Raw genomic sequence first — 18,709 nt, forward strand, 5'->3', positions numbered from 1 at the left:
CTCTGCAGACACCTCCTCACCGCTGCTCGTGCCCTGGGGCATCTCCTCACCATCTCTGCAGACACCTCCTCACCGCTGCTCGTGCCCTGGGGTATCTCCTCACCATCTCTGCAGACACCTCCTCACCGCTGCTCGTGCCCTGGGGCATCTCCTCACCATCTCTGCAGACACCTCCTCACCGCTGCTCGTGCCCTGGGGCATCTCCTCACCATCTCTGCAGACACCTCCTCACCGCTGCTCGTGCCCTTGGGCATCTCCTCACCATCTCTGCAGACACCTCCTCACCGCTGCTCGTGCCCTGGGGCATCTCCTCACCATCTCTGCAGACACCTCCTCACCGCTGCTCGTGCCCTGGGGCATCTCCTCACCATCTCTGCAGACACCTCCTCACCGCTGCTCGTGCCCTGGGGCATCTCCTCACCATCTCTGCAGACACCTCCTCACCGCTGCTCGTGCCCTGGGGCATCCCCTCACCATCTCTGCAGACACCTCCTCACCGCTGCTCGTGCCCTGGGGTATCTCCTCACCATCTCTGCAGACACCTCCTCACCGCTGCTCGTGCCCTGGGGTATCTCCTCACCATCCCTGCAGACACCTCCTCACCACTGCTCGCGCCCTTGGGTATCCCCTCACCATCTCGGCAGACACCTCCTCACCACTGCTCGCGCCCTGGGGTATATCTTCACCATCTCTGCAGACACCTCCTCACCACTGCTCGCGCCCTGGTGTATCTCCTCACCATCTCTGCAGACACCTCCTCACCACTGCTCGTGCCCTGGGGCATCCCCTCACCATCTCTGCAGACACCTCCTCATGCCCTGGGGTATCTCCCCTGGGGTATCTCCACACCATCTCTGCAGACACCTCCTCACCACTGCTCGTGCCCTGGGGTATCTCCTCACCATCTCTGCAGACACCTCCTCACCACTGCTCGTCCCCTGGGGCATCCCCTCACCATCTCTGCAGATACCTCCTCACCACTGGTCGTGCCCTGGGCTATCTCCTCACCATCTCTGCAGACACCTCCTCACCACTGCTCGTGCCCTGGGGTATCTCCTCACCATCTCTGCAGACACCTCCTCACCGCTGCTCGTGCCCTGGGGCATCGCCTCACCATCTCTGCAGACACCTCCTCACCACTGCACGTGCCTTGGGGCATCTACTCACCATCTCTGCAGACACCTCCTCACCACTGCTCGTGCCCTGGGGCACCCCCTCACAATCTCTGCAGACACCTCCTCGTGCCCTAGGGTATCTCCTCACCATCTCTGCAGACACCTCCTCACCGCTGCTCGTGCCCTGGGGCATCCCCTCACCATCTCTGCAGACACCTCCTCACCACTGCTCGTGCCCTGGGGCATCCCCTCACCATCTCTGCAGACACCTCCTCACCGCTACTCGTGCCCTGGGGTATCTCCTCACCATCTCTGCAGACACCTCCTCACCGCTGCTTGTGCCCTGGGGCATCTCCTCACCATCTCTGCAGACACCTCCTCACCGCTGCTCGTGCCCTGGGGCATCTCCTCACCATCTCTGCAGACACCTCCTCACCGCTGCTCGCGCCCTGGGGCATCCCCTCACCATCTCTGCAGACACCTCATCACCACTCCTCGTGCCCTGGGGTATCTCCTCTCCATCTCTGCAGACACCTCCTCACCACTGCTCGTGCCCTGGGGTATCTCCTCACCATCTCTGAAGACACCTCCTCATCACTGCTCGTGCCCTGGGGCATCCCCTCACCATCTCTGCAGACACCTCCTCGTGCCCTGGGGTATCTCCTCGCCATCTCTGCAGACACCTCCTCACCATTGCTTGTGCCCTGGGGTATCTCCTCACCATCTCTGCAGACACCTCCTCACCACTGCTCGTGCCCTGAGGCATCTCCTCACCATCTCTGCAGACACCTCATCGCCACTGCTCGTGCCCTGGGGTATCTCCTCACCATCTCTGCAGACACCTCCTCACCACTGCTCGTGCCATGGGGTATCTCCTCACCATCTCTGCAGACACATCCTCACCACTGCTCGTGCCCTGGGGCATCTCCTCACCATCTCTGCAGACACCTCCTCACCACTGCTCGTGCCCTGGGGTATCTCCTCACCATCTCTGCAGACACCTCCTTGTGCCCTGGGGTATCTCCTCCCCATCTCTGCAGACACCTCCTCACCACTGCTCGTGCCCTGAGGTATCTCCTCACCATCTCTGCAGACACCTCCTCACCACTGCTCGTGCCCTGGGGCATCCCCTCACCATCTCTGCAGATACCTCCTCACCACTGCTCGTGCCCTGGGGTATCTCCTCACCATCTCTGCAGACTCCTCCTCACCACTGCTCGTGCCCTGGGGTATCTCCTCACCATCTCTGCAGACACCTCCTCACCGCTGCTCGTGCCCTGGGGCATCGCCTCACCATCTCTGCAGACACCTCCTCACCACTGCTCGTGCCTTGGGGCATCTACTCACCATCTCTGCAGACACCTCCTCACCACTGCTCGTGCCCTGGGGTACCCCCTCACCATCTCTGCAGACACCTCCTCGTGCCCTAGGGTATCCCCTCACCATCTCTGCAGACACCTCCTCACTGCTGCTCGTGCCCTGGGGTATCTCCTCACCATCTCTGCAGACACCTCCTCACCGATGCTCGTGCCCTGGGGTATCTCCTCACCATCTCTGCAGACACCTCCTCACCGCAGCTCGTGCCCTGGGGCATCTCCTCACCATCTCTGCAGACACCTCCTCACCGCTGCTCGTGCCCTGGGGCAGCTCCTCACCATCTCTGCAGACACCTCCTCACCGCTGCTCGTGCCCTGGGGCATCTCCTCACCATCTCTGCAGACACCTCCTCACCGCTGCTCGTGCCCTGGGGTATCTCCTCACCATCTCTGCAGACACCTCCTCACCGCTGCTCGTGCCCTGGGGTATCTCCTCACCATCCCTGCAGACACCTCCTCACCACTGCTCGCGCCCTGGGACATCCCCTCACCATCTCTGCAGACACCTCCTCACCACTGCTCGCGCCCTGGGGTATCTCCTCACCATCTCTGCATACACCTCCTCACCACTGCTCGCGCCATGGGGTATCTCCTCACCATCTCTGCAGACACCTCCTCACCACTGCCCGTGCCCTGTGGAATCTCCTCACCATCTCTGCAGACACCTCCTCGTGCCCTGGGGTATCTCCTCGCCATCTCTGCAGACACCTCCTTACCACTGCTCGTGCCCTGGGGTATCTCCTCACCATCTCTGCAGACATCTCCTCACCGCTGCTCGCGCCCTGGGGCATCCCCTCACCATCTCTGCAGACACCTCCTCACCACTGCTCGTGCCCTGGGGCATCTCCTCACCATCTCTGCAGACACCTCCTCACCACTGCTCGTGCCCTGGGGTATCTCCTCACCACCTCTGCAGACACCTCCTCACCACTGCTCGTGCCCTGGGGCATCTCCTCACCATCTCTGCAGACACCTCCTCGTGCCCTGGGGTATCTCCTCGCCAGCTCTGCAGACACCTCCTCACCACTGCTCGTGCCCTGGGGTATCTCCTCACCATCTCTGCAGACACCTCCTCACCACTGCTCGTGCCCTGGGGCATCTCCTCACCATCTCTGCAGACACCTCCTCACCACTGCTCGTGCCCTGGGGTATCTCCTCACCATCTCTGCAGACACTTCCTCGTGCCCTGGGGTATCTCCTCGCCATCTTTGCAGATACCTCCTCACCACTGCTCGTGCCCTGGGGTATCTCCTCACCATCTCTGCAGACACCTCCTCACCACTGCTCGTGCCCTGGGGAATCTCCTCACCATCTCTGCAGACACCTCCTCACCGCTGCTCGTGCCCTGGGGCATCTCCTCACCATCTCTGCAGACACCTCCTCACCGCTGCTCGTGCCCTGGGGTATCTCCTCACCATCTCTGCAGACACCTCCTCACCGCTGCTCGTGCCCTGGGGTATCTCCTCACCATCTCTGCTGACACCTCCTCACCGCTGCTCGTGCCCTGGGGTATCTCCTCACCATCTCTGCAGACACCTCCTCACCGCTGCTCGCGCCCTGGGGCATCCCCTCACCATCTCTGCAGACACCTCCTCACCACTGCTCGCGCCCTGGGGTATCTCACCACCATCTCTGCAGACACCTCCTCACCACTGCTCGTGCTCTGGGGTATCTCCTCACCATCTCTGCAGACACCTCCTCGCCACTGCTCGTGCCCTGGGGCATCTCCTCACCATCTCTGCAGACAACTCCTTGTGCCCTGGCGTATCTCCTCGCCATCTCTGCACCGCTGCTCGTGCCCTGGAGCATCCCCTCACCATCTCTGCAGACACCTCCTCACAGCTGCTCGTGCCCTGGGGCAACCCCTCACCATCTCTGCAGACACCTCCTCACCGCTGCTCGTGCCCTGGGGCATCCCCTCACCATCTCTGCAGACACCTCCTCACCGCTGCTCGTGCCCTGGGGCATCCCCTCACCATCTCTGCAGACACCTCCTCACCGCTGCTCGTGCCCTGGGGCATCCCCTCACCATCTCTGCAGACACCTCCTCACCGCTGCTCGTGCCCTGGGGCATCCCCTCACCATCTCTGCAGACACCTCCTCACCGCTGCTCGTGCCCTGGGGCATCCCCTCACCATCTCTGCAGACACCTCCTCACCGCTGCTCGTGCCCTGGGGCATCCCCTCACCATCTCTGCAGACACCTCCTCACCGCTGCTCGTGCCCTGGGGCATCCCCTCACCATCTCTGCAGATACCTCCTCACCACTGCTTGTGCCCTGGGGCATCTCATCACCATCTCTGCAGACACCTCTTCCCCACACCTCCTCACCGCGGCTCGTGCCCTGGGGCATCCCCTCACCATCTCTGCAGACACCTCCTCTCCACACCTACTCACCGCTGCTCGTGCCCCCATCTCTGCAGACACCTCCGCACCGCTGCTCGTGCCCTGGGGTATCTCCTCACCATCTCTGCAGACACCTCCTCACCGCTGCTCGCGCCCTGGGGTATCTCCTCACCATCTCTGCAGACACCTCCTCACCGCTGCTCGTGCCCTGGGGTATCTCCTCTCCATCTCTGCAGACACCTCCTCACCGCTGCTCGTGCCCTGGGGCATCTCCTCACCATCTCTGCAGACACCTCCTCACCGCTGCTCGTGCCCTGGGGTATCTCCTCACCATCTCTGCAGACACCTCCTCACCGCTGCTGGTGCCCTGGGGTATCTCCTCACCATCTCTGCAGACACCTCCTCACCGCTGCTCGTGCCCTGTGGCATCTCCTCACCATCTCTGCAGACACCTCCTCACCGCTGCTCGTGCCCTGGGGCATCCCCTCACCATTTGTGCAGACACCTCCTCACCGCTGCTCGTGCCCTGGGGTATCTCCTCACCATCTCTGCAGACACCTCCTCACCGCTGCTCGTGCCCTGGGGTATCTCCTCACCATCCCTGCAGACACCTCCTCACCACTGCTCGCGCCCTGGGGTATCCCCTCACCATCTCTGCAGACACCTCCTCACCACTGCTCGCGCCCTGGGGTATATCCTCACCATCTCTGCAGACACCTCCTCACCACTGCTCGCGCCCTGGGGTATCTCCTCACCATCTCTGCAGACACCTCCTCACCACTGCTCGTGCCCTGGGGCATCCCCTCACCATCTCTGCAGACACCTCCTCGTGCCCTGGGGTATCTCCCCTGGGGTATCTCCTCACCATCTCTGCAGACACCTCCTCACCACTGCTCGTGCCCTGGGGTATCTCCTCACCATCTCTGCAGACACCTCCTCACCACTGCTCGTGCCCTGGGGCATCTCCTCACCATCTCTGCAGATACCTCCTCACCACTGCTCGTGCCCTGGGGTATCTCCTCACCATCTCTGCAGACACCTCCTCACCGCTGCTCGTGCCCTGGGGTATCTCCTCACCATCTCTGCAGACACCTCCTCACCGCTGCTCGTGCCCTGGGGCATCGCCTCACCATCTCTGCAGACACCTCCTCACCACTGCTCGTGCCTTGGGGCATCTACTCACCATCTCTGCAGACACCTCCTCACCACTGCTCGTGCCCTGGGGCACCCCCTCACCATCTCTGCAGACACCTCCTCGTGCCCTAGGGTATCGCCTCACCATCTCTGCAGACACCTCCTCACCGCTGCTCGTGCCCTGGGGCATCTCCTCACAATTTCTGCAGACACCTCCTCACCACTGCTCGTGCCCTGGGGCATCCCCTCACCATCTCTGCAGACACCTCCTCACCGCTGCTCGTGCCCTGGGGCATCCCCTCACCATCTCTGCAGACACCTCCTCACCGCTACTTGTGCCCTGGGGTATCTCCTCACCATCTCTGCAGACACCTCCTCAACGCTGCTTGTGCCCTGGGGCATCTCCTCACCATCTCTGCAGACACCTCCTCACCGCTGCTCGTGCCCTGGGGCATCGCCTCACCATCTCTGCAGACACCTCCTCACCGCTGCTCGCGCCCTGGGGCATCCCCTCACCATCTCTGCAGACACCTCCTCACCACTGCTCGTGCCCTGGGGTATCTCCTCACCATCTCTGCAGACACCTCCTCACCACTGCTCGTGCCCTGGGGTATCTCCTCACCATCTCTGAAGACACCTCCTCATCACTGCTCGTGCCCTGGGGCATCCCCTCACCATCTCTGCAGACACCTCCTCGTGCCCTGGGGTATCTCCTCGCCATCTCTGCAGACACCTCCTCACCATTGCTTGTGCCCTGGGGTATCTCCTCACCATCTCTGCAGACACCTCCTCACCACTGCTCGTGCCCTGGGGCATCTCCTCACCATCTCTGCAGACACCTCATCGCGACTGCTTGTGCCCTGGGGTATCTCCTCACCATCTCTGCAGACACCTCCTCACCGCTGCTCGTGCCATGGGGTATCTCCTCACCATCTCTGCAGACACATCCTCACCACTGCTCGTGCCCTGGGTTTCTCCTCACCATCTCTGCAGACACCTCCTCACCACTGCTCGTGCCCTGGGGTATCTCCTCACCATCTCTGCAGACACCTCCTTGTGCCCTGGGGTATCTCCTCGCCATCTCTGCAGACACCTCCTCAACACTGCTCGTGCCCTGGGGTATCTCCTCACCATCTCTGCAGACACCTCCTCACCACTGCTCGTGCCCTGGGGCATCCCCTCACCATCTCTGCAGATACCTCCTCACCACTGCTCGTGCCCTGGGGTATCTCCTCACCATCTCTGCAGACACCTCCTCACCACTGCTCGTGCCCTGGGGTATCTCCTCACCATCTCTGCAGACACCTCCTCACCGCTGCTCGTGCCCTGGGGCATCGCCTCACCATCTCTGCAGACACCTCCTCACCACTGCTCGTGCCTTGGGGCATCTACTCACCATCTCTGCAGACACCTCCTCACCACTGCTCGTGCCCTGGGGCACCCCCTCACCATCTCTGCAGACACCTCCTCGTGCCCTAGGGTTTCTCCTCACCATCTCTGCAGACACCTCCTCACCGCTGCTCGTGCCCTGGGGCATCTCCTCACCATCTCTGCAGACACCTCCTCACCGCTGCTCGTGCCCTGGGGCATCCCCTCACCATCTCTGCAGACACCTCCTCACCACTGCTCGTGCCCTGGGGCATCCCCTCACCATCTCTGCAGACACCTCCTCACCGCTACTCGTGCCCTGGGGTATCTCCTCACCATCTCTGCAGACACCTCCTCACCGCTGCTCGTGCCCTGGGGCATCTCCTCACCATCTCTGCAGACACCTCCTCACCGCTGCTCGTGCCCTGGGGCATCTCCTCACCATCTCTGCAGACACCTCCTCACCGCTGCTCGCGCCCTGGGGCATCCCCTCACCATCTCTGCAGACACCTCCTCACCACTGCTCGCGCCCTGGGGTATCTCCTCACCATCTCTGCAGACACCTCCTCACCACTGCTCGTGCCCTGGGGTATCTCCTCACCATCTCTGGAGACACCTCCTCATCACTGCTCGTGCCCTGGGGCATCCCCTCACCATCTCTGCAGACACCTCCTCGTGCCCTGGGGTATCTCCTCGCCATCTCTGCAGACACCTCCTCACCGCTGCTCGTGCCCTGGGGTATCTCCTCACCATCTCTGCAGACACCTCCTCACTGCTGCTCGTGCCCTGGGGCATCTCCTCACCATCTCTGCAGACACCTCCTCACCACTGCTCGTGCCCTGGGGTATCTCCTCACCATCTCTGCAGACACCTCCTTTTGCCCTGGGGTATCCCCTCGCCATCTCTGCAGACACCTCCTCACCACTGCTCGTGCCCTGGGGTATCTCCTCACCATCTCTGCAGACACCTCCTCACCACTGCTCGTGCCATGAGGCATCTCCTCACCATCTCTGCAGACACCTCATCAACACTGCTCGTGCCCTGGGGTATCTCCTCACCATCTCTGCAGACACCTCCTCACCACTGCTCGTGTCATGGGGTATCTCCTCACCATCTCTGCAGACACCTCCTCACCACTGCTCGTGCCCTGGGGCACCCCCTCACCATCTCTGCAGACACCTCCTCGTGCCCTAGGGTTTCTCCTCACCATCTCTGCAGACACCTCCTCACCGCTGCTCGTGCCCTGGGGCATCTCCTCACCATCTCTGCAGACACCTCCTCACCGCTGCTCGTGCCCTGGGGCATCCCCTCACCATCTCTGCAGACACCTCCTCACCACTGCTCGTGCCCTGGGGCATCCCCTCACCATCTCTGCAGACACCTCCTCACCGCTGCTCGTGCCCTGGGGTATCTCCTCACCATCTCTGCAGACACCTCCTCACCGCTGCTCGTGCCCTGGGGCATCTCCTCACCATCTCTGCAGACACCTCCTCACCGCTGCTCGTGCCCTGGGGCATCTCCTCACCATCTCTGCAGACACCTCCTCACCGCTGCTCGCGCCCTGGGGCATCCCCTCACCATCTCTGCAGACACCTCCTCACCACTGCTCGCGCCCTGGGGTATCTCCTCACCATCTCTGCAGACACCTCCTCACCACTGCTCGTGCCCTGGGGTATCTCCTCACCATCTCTGGAGACACCTCCTCATCACTGCTCGTGCCCTGGGGCATCCCCTCACCATCTCTGCAGACACCTCCTCGTGCCCTGGGGTATCTCCTCGCCATCTCTGCAGACACCTCCTCACCGCTGCTCGTGCCCTGGGGTATCTCCTCACCATCTCTGCAGACACCTCCTCACTGCTGCTCGTGCCCTGGGGCATCTCCTCACCATCTCTGCAGACACCTCCTCACCACTGCTCGTGCCCTGGGGTATCTCCTCACCATCTCTGCAGACACCTCCTTTTGCCCTGGGGTATCCCCTCGCCATCTCTGCAGACACCTCCTCACCACTGCTCGTGCCCTGGGGTATCTCCTCACCATCTCTGCAGACACCTCCTCACCACTGCTCGTGCCATGAGGCATCTCCTCACCATCTCTGCAGACACCTCATCAACACTGCTCGTGCCCTGGGGTATCTCCTCACCATCTCTGCAGACACCTCCTCACCACTGCTCGTGTCATGGGGTATCTCCTCACCATCTCTGCAGACACCTCCTCACCACTGCTCGTGCCCTGGGGCATCTCCTCACCATCTCTGCAGACACCTCCTCACCACTGCTCGTGCCCTGGGGTATCTCCTCACCATCTCTGCAGACACCTCCTTGGCACCTCCTCACCTCTGCTCGTGCCCTGGGGTATCTCCTCACCATCTCTGCAGACACCTCCTCACCGCTGCTCGTGCCCTAGGGTATCTCCTCACCATCTCTGCAGACACCTCCTCACCGCTGCTCGTGCCCTGGGGTATCTCCTCACCATCTCTGCAGACACCTCCTCACCGCTGCTCGTGCCCTGGGGTATCTCCTCACCATCTCTGCAGACACCTCCTCACCGCTGCTCGTGCCCTGGGGCATCTCCTCACCATCTCTGCAGACACCTCCTCACCGCTGCTCGTGCCCTGGGGCATCTCCTCACCATCTCTGCAGACACCTCCTCACCGCTGCTCGTGCCCTGGGGCATCTCCTCACCATCTCTGCAGACACCTCCTCACCGCTGCTCGTGCCCTGGGGCATCCCCTCACCATCTGTGCAGACACCTCCTCACCGCTGCTCGTGCCCTGGGGCATCCCCTCACCATCTCTGCAGACACCTCCTCACCGCTGCTCGTGCCCTGGGGCATCCCCTCACCATCTCTGCAGACACCTCCTCACCGCTGCTCGTGCCCTCGGGCATCCCCTCACCATCTCTGCAGACACCTCCTCACCGCTGCTCGTGCCCTGGGGCATCCCCTCACCATCTCTGCAGACACCTCCTCACCGCTGCTCGTGCCCTGGGGCATCCCCTCACCATCTCTGCAGACACCTCCTCACCGCTGCTTGTGCCCTGGGGCATCTCCTCACCATCTCTGCAGACACCTCCTCTCCACACCTCCTCACCGCTGCTCGTGCCCTGGGGCATCCCCTCACCATCTCTGCAGACACCTCCTCTCCACACCTACTCACCGCTGCTCGTGCCCCCATCTCTGCAGACACCTCCTCACCGCTGCTCGCGCCCTGGGGTATCTCCTCACCATCTCTGCAGACACCTCCTCACCGCTGCTCGTGCCCTGGGGTATCTCCTCACCATCTCTGCAGACACCTCCTCACCGCTGCTCGTGCTCTGGGGCATCTCCTCACCATCTCTGCAGACACCTCCTCACCGCTGCTCGTGCCCTGGGGTATCTCCTCAACATCTCTGCAGACACCTCCTCACCGCTGCTCGTGCCCTGGGGCATCTCCTCACCATCTCTGCTGACACCTCCTCACCGCTGCTCGTGCCCTGGGGTATCTCCTCACCATCTCTGCAGACACCTCCTCACCGCTGCTCGTGCCCTGGGGCATCTCCTCACCATCTCTGCAGACACCTCCTCACCGCTGCTCGTGCCCTGGGGCATCTCCTCACCATCTCTGCAGACACCTCCTCACCGCTGCTCGTGCCCTGGGGTATCTCCTCACCATCTCTGCAGACACCTCCTCACCGCTGCTCGTGCCCTGGGGCATCTCCTCACCATCTCTGCAGACACCTCCTCACCGCTGCTCGTGCCCTGGGGCATCCCCTCACCATCTCTGCAGACACCTCCTCACCGCTGCTCGTGCCCTGGGGCATCCCCTCACCATCTCTGCAGACACCTCCTCACCGCTGCTCGTGCCCTGGGGCATCCCCTCACCATCTCTGCAGACACCTCCTCACCGCTGCTTGTGCCCTGGGGCATCTCCTCACCATCTCTGCAGACACCTCCTCTCCACACCTCCTCACCGCTGCTCGTGCCCTGGGGCATCCCCTCACCATCTCTGCAGACACCTCCTCTCCACACCTACTCACCGCTGCTCATGCCCCCATCTCTGCAGACACCTCCTCACCGCTGCTCGCGCCCTGGGGTATCTCCTCACCATCTCTGCAGACACCTCCTCACCGCTGCTCGCGCCCTGGGGTATCTCCTCACCATCTCTGCAGACACCTCCTCACCGCTGCTCGCGCTCTGGGGCATCTCCTCACCATCTCTGCAGACACCTCCTCACCGCTGCTCGTGCCCTGGGGCATCTCCTCAACATCTCTGCAGACACCTCCTCACCGCTGCTCGTGCCCTGGGGCATCTCCTCACCATCTCTGCAGACACCTCCTCACCGCTGCTCGTGCCCTGGGGCATCCCCTCACCATCTCTGCAGACACCTCCTCACCGCTGCTCGTGCCCTGGGGTATCTCCTCACCATCTCTGCAGACACCTCCTCACTGCTGCTCGTGCCATGGGGTATCTCCTCACCATCCCTGCAGACACCTCCTCACCACAGCTCGCGCCCTGGGGTATCTCCTCACCATCTCTGCAGACACCTCCTCACCGCTGCTCGTGCCCTGGGGCATCCCCTCACCATCTCTGCAGACACCTCCTCACCGCTGCTCGTGCCCTGGGGTATCTCCTCACCATCTCTGCAGACACCTCCTCACTGCTGCTCGTGCCATGGGGTATCTCCTCACCATCTCTGCAGACACCTCCTCACCGCTGCTCGTGCCCTGGGGCATCTCCTCACCATCTCTGCAGACACCTCCTCACCGCTGCTCGTGCCCTGGGGCATCCCCTCACCATCTCTGCAGACACCTCCTCACCGCTGCTCGTGCCCTGGGGTATCTCCTCACCATCTCTGCAGACACCTCCTCACTGCTGCTCGTGCCATGGGGTATCTCCTCACCATCCCTGCAGACACCTCCTCACCACAGCTCGCGCCCTGGGGTATCCCCTCACCATCTCTGCAGACACCTCCTCACCACTGCTCGCGCCCTGGGGTATATCCTCACCATCTCTGCAGACACCTCCACACCACTGCTCGCGCCCTGGGGTATCTCCTCACCATCTCTGCAGACACCTCCTCACCACTGCTCGTGCCCTGGGGCATCCCCTCACCATCTCTGCAGACACCTCCTCGTGCCCTGGGGTATCTCCCCTGGGGTATCTCCTCACCATCTCTGCAGACACCTCCTCACCACTGCTCGTGCCCTGGGGTATCTCCTCACCATCTCTGCAGACACCTCCTCACCGCTGCTCGTGCCCTGGGGCATCCCCTCACCATCTCTGCAGACACCTCCTCACCACTGCTCGTGCCTTGGGGCATCTACTCACCATCTCTGCAGACACCTCCTCACCGCTGCTCGTGCCCTGGGGCATCCCCTCACCATCTCTGCAGACACCTCCTCACCGCTGCTCGTGCCCTGGGGCATCCCCTCACCATCTCTGCAGACACCTCCTCACCGCTACTCGTGCCCTGGGGTATCTTCTCACCATCTCTGCAGACACCTCCTCACCGCTGCTTGTGCCCTGGGGCATCTCCTCACCATCTCTGCAGACACCTCCTCACCGCTGCTCGTGCCCTGGGGCATCTCCTCACCATCTCTGCAGACACCTCCTCACCGCTGCTCGCGCCCTGTGGCATCCCCTCACCATCTCTGCAGACACCTCCTCACCACTGCTCGTGCCCTGGGGTATCTCCTCACCATCTCTGCAGACACCTCCTCACCACTGCTCGTGCCCTGGGGTATCTCCTCACCATCTCCGAAGACACCTCCTCATCACTGCTCGTGCCCAGGGGCATCCCCTCACCATCTCTGCAGACACCTCCTCGTGCCCTGGGGTATCTCCTCGCCATCTCTGCAGACACCTCCTCACCATTGCTTGTGCCCTGGGGTATCTCCTCACCATCTCTGCAGACACCTCCTCACCACTGCTCGTGCCCTGAGGCATCTCCTCACCATCTCTGCAGACACCTCATCGCCACTGCTCTTGCCCTGGGGTATCTCCTCACCATCTCTGCAGACACCTCCTCACCACTGCTCGTGCCATGGGGTATCTCCTCACCATCTCTGCAGACACATCCTCACCACTGCTCGTGCGCTGGGGCATCTCCTCACCATCTCTGCAGACACCTCCTCACCACTGCTCGTGCCCTGGGGTATCTCCTCACCATCTCTGCAGACACCTCCTTGTGCCCTGGGGTATCTCCTCGCCATCTCTGCAGACACCTCCTCACCACTGCTCGTGCCCTGGGGTATCTCCTCACCATCTCTGCAGACACCTCCTCACCACTGCTCGTGCCCTGGGGCATCCCCTCACCATCTTTGCAGATACCTCCTCACCACTGCTCGTGGCCTGGGGTATCTCCTCACCATCTCTGCAGACACCTCCTCACCACTGCTCGTGCCCTGGGGTATCTCCTCACCATCTCTGCAGACACCTCCTCACCGCTGCTCGTGCCCTGGGGCATCGCCTCACCATCTCTGCAGACACCTCCTCACCACTGCTCGTGCCTTGGGGCATCTACTCACCATCTCTGCAGACACCTCCTCACCACTGCTCGTGCCCTGGGGCACCCCCTCACCATCTCTGCAGACACCTCCTCGTGCCCTAGGGTATCCCCTCACCATCTCTGCAGACACCTCCTCACTGCTGCTCGTGCCCTGGGGCATCTCCTCACCATCTCTGCAGACACCTCCTCACCGCTGCTCGTGCCCTGGGGCATCCCCTCACCATCTCTGCAGACACCTCCTCACCGCTGCTCGTGCCCTGGGGCATCTCCTCACCATCTCTGCAGACACCTCCTCACCGCTACTCGTGCCCTGGGGTATCTCCTCACCATCTCTGCAGACACCTCCTCACCGCTGCTTGTGCCCTGGGGCATCTCCTCACCATCTCTGCAGACACCTCCTCACCGCTGCTCGTGCCCAGGGGCATCTCCTCACCATCTCTGCAGACACCTCCTCACCGCGGCTCGCGCCCTGGGGCATCCCCTCACCATCTCTGCAGACACCTCCTCACCGCTGCTCGCGCCCTGGGGTATCTCCTCACCATCTCTGCAGACACCTCCTCACCGCTGCTCATGCCCTGGGGCATCCCCTCACCATCTCTGCAGACACCTCCTCACCGCTGCTCGTGCCCTGGGGCATCCCCTCACCATCTCTGCAGACACCTCCTCACCGCTGCTCGTGCCCTGGGGCATCCCCTCACCATCTCTGCAGACACCTCCTCACCGCTGCTCGTGCCCTGGGGTATCCCCTCACCATCTCTGCAGACACCTCCTCACCGCTGGTCGTGCCCTGGGGTATCTCCTCACCATCTCTGCAGACACCTCCTCACCGCTGCTCGTGCCCTGGGGCATCTCCTCACCATCTCTGCAGACACCTCCTCACCACTGCTCGTGCCCTGGGGTATCTCCTCACCATCTCTGCAGACACCTCCTTGTGCCCTGGGGTATCTCCTCGCCATCTCTGCAGACACCTCCTCACCACTGCTCATGCCCTGGGGTATCTCCTCACCATCTCTGCAGGCACCTCCTCACCGCTGCTCGTGCCCTGGGGTATCTCCTCACCATCTCTGCAGACACCTCCTCACCGCTGCTCGTGCCCTGGGGTATCTCCTCACCATCTCTGCAGACACCTCCTCACCGCTGCTCGTGCCCTGGGGTATCTCCTCACCATCTCTGCAGACACCTCCTCACCGCTGCTCGTGCCCTGGGGTATCTCCTCACCATCTCTGCAGACACCTCCTCACCGCAGCTCGTGCCCTGGGGCATCTCCTCACCATCTCTGCAGACACCTCCTCACCGCTGCTCGTGCCCTGGGGCAGCTCCTCACCATCTCTGCAGACACCTCCTCACCGCTGCTCGTGCCCTGGGGCATCTCCTCACCATCTCTGCAGACACCTCCTCACCGCTGCTCGTGCCCTGGGGTATCTCCTCACCATCTCTGCAGACACCTCCTCACCGCTGCTCGTGCCCTGGGGTATCTCCTCACCATCCCTGCAGACACCTCCTCACCACTGCTCGCGCCCTGGGACATCCCCTCACCATCTCTGCAGACACCTCCTCACCACTGCTCGCGCCCTGGGGTATCTCCTCACCATCTCTGCATACACCTCCTCACCACTGCTCGCGCCATGGGGTATCTCCTCACCATCTCTGCAGACACCTCCTCACCACTGCCCGTGCCCTGTGGAATCTCCTCACCATCTCTGCAGACACCTCCTCGTGCCCTGGGGTATCTCCTCGCCATCTCTGCAGACACCTCCTTACCACTGCTCGTGCCCTGGGGTATCTCCTCACCATCTCTGCAGACATCTCCTCACCGCTGCTCGCGCCCTGGGGCATCCCCTCACCATCTCTGCAGACACCTCCTCACCACTGCTCGTGCCCTGGGGCATCTCCTCACCATCTCTGCAGACACCTCCTCACCACTGCTCGTGCCCTGGGGTATCTCCTCACCACCTCTGCAGACACCTCCTCACCACTGCTCGTGCCCTGGGGCATCTCCTCACCATCTCTGCAGACACCTCCTCGTGCCCTGGGGTATCTCCTCGCCAGCTCTGCAGACACCTCCTCACCACTGCTCGTGCCCTGGGGTATCTCCTCACCATCTCTGCAGACACCTCACCACTGCTCGTGCCCTGGGGCATCTCCTCACCATCTCTGCAGACACCTCCTCACCACTGCTCGTGCCCTGGGGTATCTCCTCACCATCTCTGCAGACACTTCCTCGTGCCCTGGGGTATCTCCTCGCCATCTTTGCAGACACCTCCTCACCACTGCTCGTGCCCTGGGGTATCTCCTCACCATCTCTGCAGACACCTCCTCACCACTGCTCGTGCCCTGGGGTATCTCCTCACCATCTCTGCAGACACCTCCTCACCGCTGCTCGTGCCCTGGGGCATCTCCTCACCATCTCTGCAGACACCTCCTCACCGCTGCTCGTGCCCTGGGGTATCTCCTCACCATCTCTGCAGACACCTCCTCACCGCTGCTCGTGCCCTGGGGTATCTCCTCACCATCTCTGCTGACACCTCCTCACCGCTGCTCGTGCCCTGGGGTATCTCCTCACCATCTCTGCAGACACCTCCTCACCGCTGCTCGCGCCCTGGGGCATCCCCTCACCATCTCTGCAGACACCTCCTCACCACTGCTCGCGCCCTGGGGTATCTCCTCACCATCTCTGCAGACACCTCCTCACCACTGCTCGTGCTCTGGGGTATCTCCTCACCATCTCTGCAGACACCTCCTCGCCACTGCTCGTGCCCTGGGGCATCTCCTCACCATCTCTGCAGACAACTCCTTGTGCCCTGGCGTATCTCCTCGCCATCTCTGCACCGCTGCTCGTGCCCTGGAGCATCCCCTCACCATCTCTGCAGACACCTCCTCACCGCTGCTCGTGCCCTGGGGCAACCCCTCACCATCTCTGCAGACACCTCCTCACCGCTGCTCGTGCCCTGGGGCATCTCCTCACCATCTCTGCAGACACCTCCTCACCGCTGCTCGTGCCCTGGGGCATCCCCTCACCATCTCTGCAGACACCTCCTCACCGCTGCTCGTGCCCTGGGGCATCCCCTCACCATCTCTGCAGACACCTCCTCACCGCTGTTCGTGCCCTGGGGCATCCCCTCACCATCTCTGCAGACACCTCCTCACCGCTGCTCGTGCCCTGGGGCATCCCCTCACCATCTCTGCAGACACCTCCTCACCGCTGCTCGTGCCTTGGGGCATCCCCTCACCATCTCTGCAGACACCTCCTCACCGCTGCTCGTGCCCTGGGGCATCCCCTCACCATCTCTGCAGATACCTCCTCACCACTGCTTGTGCCCTGGGGCATCTCATCACCATCTCTGCAGACACCTCTTCCCCACACCTCCTCACCGCGGCTCGTGCCCTGGGGCATCCCCTCACCATCTCTGCAGACACCTCCTCTCCACACCTACTCACCGCTGCTCGTGCCCCCATCTCTGCAGACACCTCCTCACCGCTGCTCGTGCCCTGGGGTATCTCCTCACCATCTCTGCAGACACCTCCTCACCGCTGCTCGCGCCCTGGGGTATCTCCTCACCATCTCTGCAGACACCTCCTCACCGCTGCTCGTGCCCTGGGGTATCTCCTCTCCATCTCTGCAGACACCTCCTCACCGCTGCTCGTGCCCTGGGGCATCTCCTCACCATCTCTGCAGACACCTCCTCACCGCTGCTCGTGCCCTGGGGTATCTCCTCACCATCTCTGCAGACACCTCCTCACCGCTGCTCGTGCCCTGGGGCATCTCCTCACCATCTCTGCAGACACCTCCTCACCGCTGCTCGTGCCCTGGGGCATCTCCTCACCATCTCTGCAGACACCTCCTCACCGCTGCTCGTGCCCTGGGGCATCTCCTCACCATTTCTGCAGACACCTCCTCACCGCTGCTGGTTCCCTGGGGTATCTCCTCACCATCTCTGCAGACACCTCCTCACCGCTGCTCGTGCCCTGTGGCATCTCCTCACCATCTCTGCAGACACCTCCTCACCGCTGCTCGTGCCCTGGGGCATCCCCTCACCATCTGTGCAGACACCTCCTCACCGCTGCTCGTGCCCTGGGGTATCTCCTCACCATCTCTGCAGACACCTCCTCACCGCTGCTCGTGCCCTGGGGTATCTCCTCACCATCCCTGCAGACACCTCCTCACCACTGCTCGCGCCCTGGGGTATCCCCTCACCATCTCTGCAGACACCTCCTCACCACTGCTCGCGCCCTGGGGTATATCCTCACCATCTCTGCAGACACCTCCTCACCACTGCTCGCGCCCTGGGGTATCTCCTCACCATCTCTGCAGACACCTCCTCACCACTGCTCGTGCCCTGGGGCATCCCCTCACCATCTCTGCAGACACCTCCTCGTGCCCTGGGGTATCTCCCCTGGGGTATCTCCTCACCATCTCTGCAGACACCTCCTCACCACTGCTCGTGCCCTGGGGTATCTCCTCACCATCTCTGCAGACACCTCCTCACCACTGCTCGTGCCCTGGGGCATCTCCTCACCATCTCTGCAGATACCTCCTCACCACTGCTCGTGCCCTGGGGTATCTCCTCACCATCTCTGCAGACACCTCCTCACCGCTGCTCGTGCCCTGGGGTATCTCCTCACCATCTCTGCAGACACCTCCTCACCGCTGCTCGTGCCCTGGGGCATCGCCTCACCATCTCTGCAGACACCTCCTCACCACTGCTCGTGCCTTGGGGCATCTACTCACCATCTCTGCAGACACCTCCTCACCACTGCTCGTGCCCTGGGGCACCCCCTCACCATCTCTGCAGACACCTCCTCGTGCCCTAGGGTATCGCCTCACCATCTCTGCAGACACCTCCTCACCGCTGCTCGTGCCCTGGGGCATCTCCTCACAATTTCTG

Source organism: Ambystoma mexicanum, chromosome 8 (genome assembly GCF_040938575.1).
Source record: "Ambystoma mexicanum isolate Mex_15411 chromosome 8, UKY_AmexF1_1, whole genome shotgun sequence".
NCBI classification, from domain to species: domain Eukaryota; kingdom Metazoa; phylum Chordata; class Amphibia; order Caudata; family Ambystomatidae; genus Ambystoma; species Ambystoma mexicanum.